The following is an 8330-nucleotide window of genomic DNA, read 5'->3' as shown; positions in this document are numbered from 1 at the left end:
AAAGTGCTTCACAGAAAAAAATCACATCTTACTTCTTGATCCGACACTGTTCCAGCAATGTGCTGTGACTCCTGGCAGTCATGCCACATTGTTATCTAATGTGAGCGCTACAGTTAATCAATGGCCAGTGATTGGCTGCTGCTGTAATCCTACATGATGTAATTTGACTCACAATAGTGGAGATATCATGGTACCTGGGCTGCACACCGGGGAACGGAGAATCCTCAATGGTATAAAATGAAGGTTTTTACTACACCACTGCGTTTCAGCCCCAGATTGGCATCTTTTTCAATGTGGAGTGAACCTATATAGGAGAAGTTAGGACACGGTAGCGTCCTGTGGAAAAGACAACACGGGACTTGTACTCTAAATGCAAAGCAGAAAGCTGCTGTGCTGGCAAAAACTGCTCACATCAGCACAAATCAGCGCCCTGGCTCCACCATGAGCCCCTGTGACAGCTAAACCAGCTGCAGTTATGACTGCCCTGTCACTGAGATATTAGATATACAGATAAATGCTGTCAATAAATTCAAAATATCAAAGCACATAAAGGCTTCATTTTTATTATCCTATAGAACTCGAATTATACTAAAGGTGCTAAATTGCTATTGACACATTTAAAAGGTTTGTATGATCACAATATCACAGCTTGGACTCTGACTCCGTGCTCCCCCACGATGCTATAAACTCTGACAGCACTGCGCGGCTCCATTCAATGTGTAGTGACCACTGCCAGGTGCTGCAGAACAGCTGCTATTCTCTTGAAATGAATAGGTTAATCTTTTGAACAGGAGCTGTTCTGCACCGCAGGTGCTACACAATGAAAAATTTTTACATTTAAATCTGTAAAAAATGGCCAGTTTCAATTTTTACAAACTTTTTATGGCATTTTTTCTTATGGCCGGGGTCACACTAACCGACGCAAAATACGGTCCGTAGTTTACATGCGTAATACGGATGAATGACCCCTAAACAGTGCTCCGTATGTCATCCATAAGCAAGGTGTGGTTGCGTATTTTGCGCATGTCAGCATCCGTATGTAATCCGTATGCCATCCATATGGCGACATTTTCTCGCCGCCTTGCAAAATGGACATATAATGGAGCCCTATGACAGGGTTTCTAACAGAAATGAAATAATAGATATAGACACATAGAATACATATATATATATATATATATATATATATATACACACACAAGTCATTGAGACAAACATATATATATATATTTATATTTCACAGAGTTCTTCATAGCAGAATAGCCGATAATTAAATTGCCGGCTTGTATCAAATCATTCCCCAACCCGACATGAAATGACACATGGTTTACATTCAGTAAAGCATTTCATTTCATGTTTTTTAATTTGTCCTTGACTAATAATTAGATGAGGGTTTGAGTGCAAAATTTGGGAGTTGTAGTTGTTATTTTAAGGGGTTAATTCGTTGTTAAAAAATGTGTGGGCTTCCCATTGCCCTGTAGCGGTGGCGAATGGGTTAATCTAACAAAGAGTTAATGTCACCTTACAATCGAATGGTGACATTAACCCTTTGTTAGATTAACCCACTCGCCACAACTATAGGGCAATGGCAAGCCCACGCATTTTTTAACAACGAATTAACCCCTTAAAATAACAACTACAACTCCCAAATTTTGCACACAAACCCTCATCTAATTATTAGTGAGGGACATATTAAAAACATGAAATGAAATGCTTTACTGAATGTAAACCATGTGTCATTTCATGACGGGTTGGGGAATGATTTGATAGAAGCCGGCAATTTAATTATCGGCTATTCTGCTATGAAGAACTTTGTGAAATATAAATATATATATGTTTGTCACAATGACATGTGTATATATATATATATATATGTTTTCTATGTGTATATATCTATTCTTTCGTTTCTTTATTAAACCTGTCAGTGTGAGTTTACTGTATAGCGCACTGAATTGCCGGCTTTTCCAAAAGACACCGGGTGCGTATTTCTCGCAAGTCACATGTGTGGTCCGTGTGTAATGCGTATTTTTTGCGCACCCATAGACTTGCATTGGCGTATTACGGGCGTAGTACGCTGACAATCGCAGCATGCTGCGATTGGCACGGACCATAGAATACGCCCGAGAAATATACGGCTGTTGGGAGCTACCCCATAGAGGATCATTTGTCCGTGTGTAATGCGTACTTTTAACGCCTTTCACTCGTCCGTATTCCTCGCCAGTGTGACCCCGGCCTAATACATTTTCTCATGTTTTAGGCATTTAATTTCTGTTGAGTATAAAAAAAGGTTACAAAAGATCACACCTAGAGACTGAAAAAAATGCAATAGCAGAAGTCACAAAAAATATTGGTTTAGAGTATTTAATGTTTTTTTTTTCTATTGAATGCAATCTAAAATCTAGCCAAAGTGTTTTTTTTCCAAAAAAATGCCTCGAAGTAGCAAAATCACAGTGGCCCCAATTCATCATTTGCATTTTTTTTACTTCACTTTTCTTTTTTTCCTTGTTGCATTTGTGCCAAAAGCTTCAAAATGGAGCACATGGTTCATGAATTTTGCGCAAGTTAAAAAAAATCATCTTTATTTTTCCCTTTAATCTCTCTCACAAATGACATAAAAATTGTGAACAAAGAGTTCTGGAGTAAATAAAATCACTCCAGGGAAACACTGCAGAACAAATTTTGCAACTTTTCAGAATGTATCAAATGATAAATCAGGCAAAAACTTCTGGAAAACCTGAATACTGCCCACAATGGCAAACTAAAAGAAAAACAAAACAAACACATAAAAAAGTGACTTTAAAAATGAAAAATAATATGAATAAGGCACAAACAAAAAACAAGTGCAAAATATACTTTAAAAAGGCACAAATGAATAAAATGAATATGGTTCAACCAAAAAGCAAGCGCAAAGCATACAAAATTAGACCAAAATTGGCACAAAAGCCTTACAGTGTGAATGCATCTTTACACAGGTTGGATATGAATTGAACACTTTCTATATGATTTTCCATACACAAACCAAAGAATATCTATAGTCGATGTTTTCTTCACATTAGACTCCAATCATTTTATCTAAAAATTGTCTTTGTTATTTGGTATTCGTGCTGTGCAGGAACTTAAAGTACAAGTATAAATTGCCTACAAAGACCTCAATGAATATATTTGAATATAAAAAATATATATATATTATATACTTGAATGATATACATTTTTCAAGCACTGTTTTAAAAAATGTTGCATGTAGCATTGTTCTAAATTATTAAAGAAAAATTTGTCCATATGTTCTGTAGTAAGGATGAATGTGCTCGGTGACATTTGGAAGTCATTCAAGTATCTGGGTGCTTGGATGTGCTCAGCACTCAGCAAGCATTAGCCATTGCTCAAAGTTAAAAATCGAAACCCCGCCCCGCATGTTTGGTGCCTGTGAGGGTATGTGCACACGTTGCGGATTTGCTGTAGATCCGCAGCGGATTTGCCCCTGTGGATCCACAAGTGATTTACAGTACAATGTAATATGTACTATGGGGGGAAAACCGCTGTGCACACGGAAACGCAAAATCCGCAGGAAATCCACATAAAAAACGTGCGGATTTTGACTTGTGGATTCTGCCACGAGATGCAGATTTGGCGCAGAAAATTCCGCACAGCAATCCGCAACATGTGCACATACCCTAATACAGCCTGTGGGGATTACCTGCGAGTCACTGTAATGCCATAGCCATCTTGGTAGTGGCATTACTGTAACTGGCTGGCCGTATGACATCATTAGGGGTTATAAAAAGACAGGCGCTGCCAGATTCGGCACCCTGATGCCATGATGCAGCTCAGGAACAGTTCTTACTGGAGGGAGAGAGTGCTTGTCCAGAGCTGCGTGTGCACAGTTGATCGAGTCAGAGTCCTCTAGCATTGCTACTGGTGCTGATTTTGAATCATCATACTAACAACCCTTATAAGGGCTAAATCTGTGCTTTGTGTTTGTATCAGATACATTCTGCATTTAGCCTAGGAAGGGACAGTTGCAGGAGTAGGGAGAGTGGCAGAATACAATTTCTAGGCAGGGCTCAGGATTTGCTGTTGCTAAATATATATGTGCTGCATGTAACCACATTATTTTTGGGGGTGAAAAAAAAGACTATATTTCCAACCATAGAATATTACATGCTTTGTGTTACATTTCTGTGGTGTGTAACATTACAAAAAAGTACTTACAATTTTTTCTTGATTCTGTTACTTACCCATTGAGTATTACGTGCTTTGTGATACATTTCTGTGGTATATAACACTCCAAAAAGCATTGAAAATTTTTTCGGGATTAAATTACTCATCCATAGAGTATTTTGGGCTTTGTGGTACATTTTGGTGGTATAAAGCACTCCAAAAAAGGGTTGAATTTTTTTCTGGATTAAATTATTCATCTATTGAGTATTATGTCCTACATGGTACATTTAGGTGTTTTATAACACTCCAAAAAAGTATTGAAAAATGTTTCTTGTTTCAATTGCTCATCCATAGAGTACTACGGACTTTGTGGTACATTTCGGTAGTATATGACACTCCAAAAAAGCATTTAAAAAATTTTCTGGATTCAGTTACTCATCCGTAGAGTATTACTGGCTTTGTGATACATTTTTGTGGTATATAACTCTCCACACAAGAGTTGAAAACTTTTCCTGAATTCAATTATTCATCCATACAGTATTACATGCTCTGTGGTACAATTCGGTGGTATATAACACTACAAAAAGTATTGTAAATTTTTTCTGGATTCAATTAATCATCCAGAGATTTATTGCTTGTCGTACATTTCTGCGGTATATAAGACTACAAAAAAAGTTAAAACTTTTTGGGAGATTCAATTACTCATCCGTACAGAATTATGCTTTGTGGTACATTTGTGTGGTATATAACACTCCAAAAAAGCATTGAAAAATAATTCTGGATTAATTTGCTCATCCATAGCATACATTTTGGTGGTATATAACACTCAAAAATGTGTTGAAATTTTTTTCTGGATTGAATTGCTCATCCATAAAGTATTATGTGCTCTGTGGCTCATTTCTTTCATATATAACACTCCAAAAAAGCCTTGAAATTTTTTTCTGGATTCAGTTACTCAGTCAATGGAGCATTATGTGCTTTTTGGTGCATTTTAGCGGCATATAACGCTCCAAAAAGGCATTATAACATTTTTCTGGATCCAAACTACTCATCCATAGAGTATTATGTGTTTTATGGTAACTTTCTGTAGTGTATAACATCCAAAAAATATTATGTAATTTCTGATACATAACTGTGGTGTAAAACTCCAAAAAAAACACTTGAGTGCTGCAGGTGAACATTTTGAACATTTTTTTTTAAAATACAAAAAAAAACTTGGCTTCAAGAGACCTAGCAATTAGAAAATGCGTAAGACGTATGGTAAGGGACGGGGAAGTGAAAGTTCTGATGATGGTGCTTGCAAACACCAGGGCAGGTGCGACTATGCCTGTTGCTGGAGCATAAGAAACATGTCCATCCACAACACAAACGTTTCTGTTAGAGATGAGCGACTTTGCCTTTTTTCGGGTCGAGTCAGGTTTCACGAAACCCGACTTTCGCAAAAGTCGGGTTGAACGAAATCGGCCGATTATCGTGAAAAGTCGAAGGCCGACTGAAACACGAAACCCAATGTAAGTCAATGGGGAAGAAAAGTCAGCAGTGAGTGGAGGACAGAAAACACACCTAGAGTGCCCATTTTAATGCCAAAAACATCAATTCTTATTCCTTAAGCTTGTCAACCTTAATTTACTTTATAATAATAGTTAGGCATTGAAAACTGGGTGTTATTTGGCAAAAGTTGTGGGGGGTAGTGCTGGCTCCAGATTTTCGTGGGCCCAGGGCCAAAGAGTGTCACTGGGCTCCTTTAACACATGACACAATTCATGATCCTTTGATACGGCAGAGAAATAGCGGTACAGTACAATGAAAAATACTTCAATTCTTACATGACATGACTGATATCCATTTTAAATTGTCCAATAGCTCCAAAAACAGACAGTATATTCCTCCATACAGTATTATGGCCACCGCATAGTGCGCCATACAGAGTAATGAGGCTCATATATTTCTCCATACAGAATCATTGGTCCCATATAATGTTCGATTCAGTATATGATGAGCTCTACATAATGCTACAGTATATGTTGTTCACCATGGATGAAGCTCCAGTGTCTTATGGGCCCAAATAATGTTCCATATATAATGAGCCCCATTTGTAATGCTCCAGTGTATAATGGGCCCTGTAAATGCTGCTCCAGTGACTGATATCCACCTTTGGAATGCTCCAGTGTATGGTGGGCCCCAGATATCATTCTCCAGAGTATTGTGCTCCCCAAAAATTGCTCCCAACCTTTAAAACAATTAAATAAGTCTCCTCGCTAGGGAATCCCTGTACTCTGGACTCCTCGTCGTCCCCATGTTCCATCTCTCTGCACTTGGACTGTTTAAGCAGAGGGTGTACAGACGTGATGTCATCGCGCTCTTTGACCAGAATGTCACTGTCAGGGAAAGTGTTTGGTTTTCGGGGGCAGTATGGTTGCAAAGCTGAACCTTAAAGGAATGTCCAGAAGGGCACCACCTGGAGTGGAACCTGCGGCTTAATTGAACTCAACACGGGAAACCTCAACCATGCCATCCACAAAAAAGCTGCACAGATTGCAAGCTTAATTCCATTAACGAATGAGACTCAGGCATGCCCCCGCGGTCCGCGTCCAGCTTACTAGAGGGACACGCGAGGCTCTGGCACGCGAGATCGGCCAATAACAGGTCTGTCATGCGGATAACATGCTGAACCCCGTTAGTGATGGGGATCTGGGATTACAATTCTTCCCCGCGAACAAGCATTTCCCAGTAAGTGCAGGTCAACCGTAATTCCGGAATTAGGCCTCAACGGCATTCCAGAAAGAATGTGAAAAAATTAAGTGTCCAAACCACAGGTGCTGTAGCTTGCTTAACAGCTGGGCTCCTCTGCTGAGTAGCACACAGTTCCTACATAAACAGGCGGCATAGCTTGGTCCACGGGTGGCCAACTCTGCTGAGTAGCATACACAGTTACTAGGCCCAAAGTATTAAGTGGTGTAAATGCAGTCAAAAACTGGTTCTTTCATAAACAGGCGGCATAGCTGGGTTCACGGGTGGGCTCCTCTGCTGAGTAGCAGACACAGCTACTAGGCCCAAAAGGATTTTCAGGACAATATGGGGTAAAAAATTATTAGAAACACACACGGTGTAGCTCCTTCACTGGTGTACTACACCGCTGACTACCAGACACCGCTACTATGCCCTAAAACTGTCTATTATCATTGAAAACCATTATTAATGTGAAAAAAAGATACGCTTTTGTTTAACGAAACGTTCTCGAACGGAAACTCGATCAGCCGAATTTTAATCAAAGTGTTGTAGTTCGACGAACGGATCTAACACCGTCCAAAACAGCTAGAATTTGAACTTGGCCAACAGTTCCACTCAAACACCACTCATCTGTAATCAGGAAGCAGACTCAGATGGTCTCAGGCACAGTATGGATTCGACAAGATTGCAGAAAGTTGAGAAAGGGTACAGTATCACCGGATGACAGGTATATATAGCATAGTTTAAACATTTAAAATCTCCGTGTTTATTTCCGGAGTCCGACAACGACACTCACAGCCTCAGTATGGATTAGACAACAATCTAAAAAGTAGAAAAAAGGAAATGTTTTTGAAGTGTACACCAGTATACACTGTTGGGGTATTTTTAAATCTTCATATATATTTCTGTCTCAGTAAGACAGTAGGAATTACTAATCAGGGGAAAAACTCCCGGGAGAATTCTCAGAGGCGATGCGGATCCTCAATTACTTTGTGAAGAAAGGCTTGCTGTATTGCAGTACCGTTGATCCCATCACCGTTACTTATCTCCATCAAATTTTGATCAAAGGGAGAGATGTAGACATGGTCCTCACTGCCTATCATGATCTGTCAGGTAACTTTGGAGTGCAAAAGACAGAAGCCACAGGCTATAGGCGATTCTATTGGATTGGCATGAGAGGGCACATTTTAAAATGTGGGCAGGAATGTCACACGTCTGTGAGTAGGAAAACTGTGAAAGCTGATGATAAACCACCACTGCATCTCATTGTGAATCGACGTCCATATGAAATGGAAGCCATTGATCATCTGAAGCTAGAACCCAGCCTGCAGGACAGGGCATAACTACGTCTTAACCATCATCTATCAGTTCACCAAATTTGTAGTGGCAGTCCCAGGGAAGGATTTGACAGCCCAGACTATACAGTGGAGGAGCAGGGAGAG

The sequence above is a fragment of the Dendrobates tinctorius genome, unplaced genomic scaffold (assembly GCF_039654945.1).
Source record: "Dendrobates tinctorius isolate UK_male_01 unplaced genomic scaffold, ASM3965494v1 ptg000051l, whole genome shotgun sequence".
Lineage (NCBI taxonomy): Eukaryota > Metazoa > Chordata > Amphibia > Anura > Dendrobatidae > Dendrobates > Dendrobates tinctorius.
Note: the sequence above shows the minus strand (reverse complement) of the source record.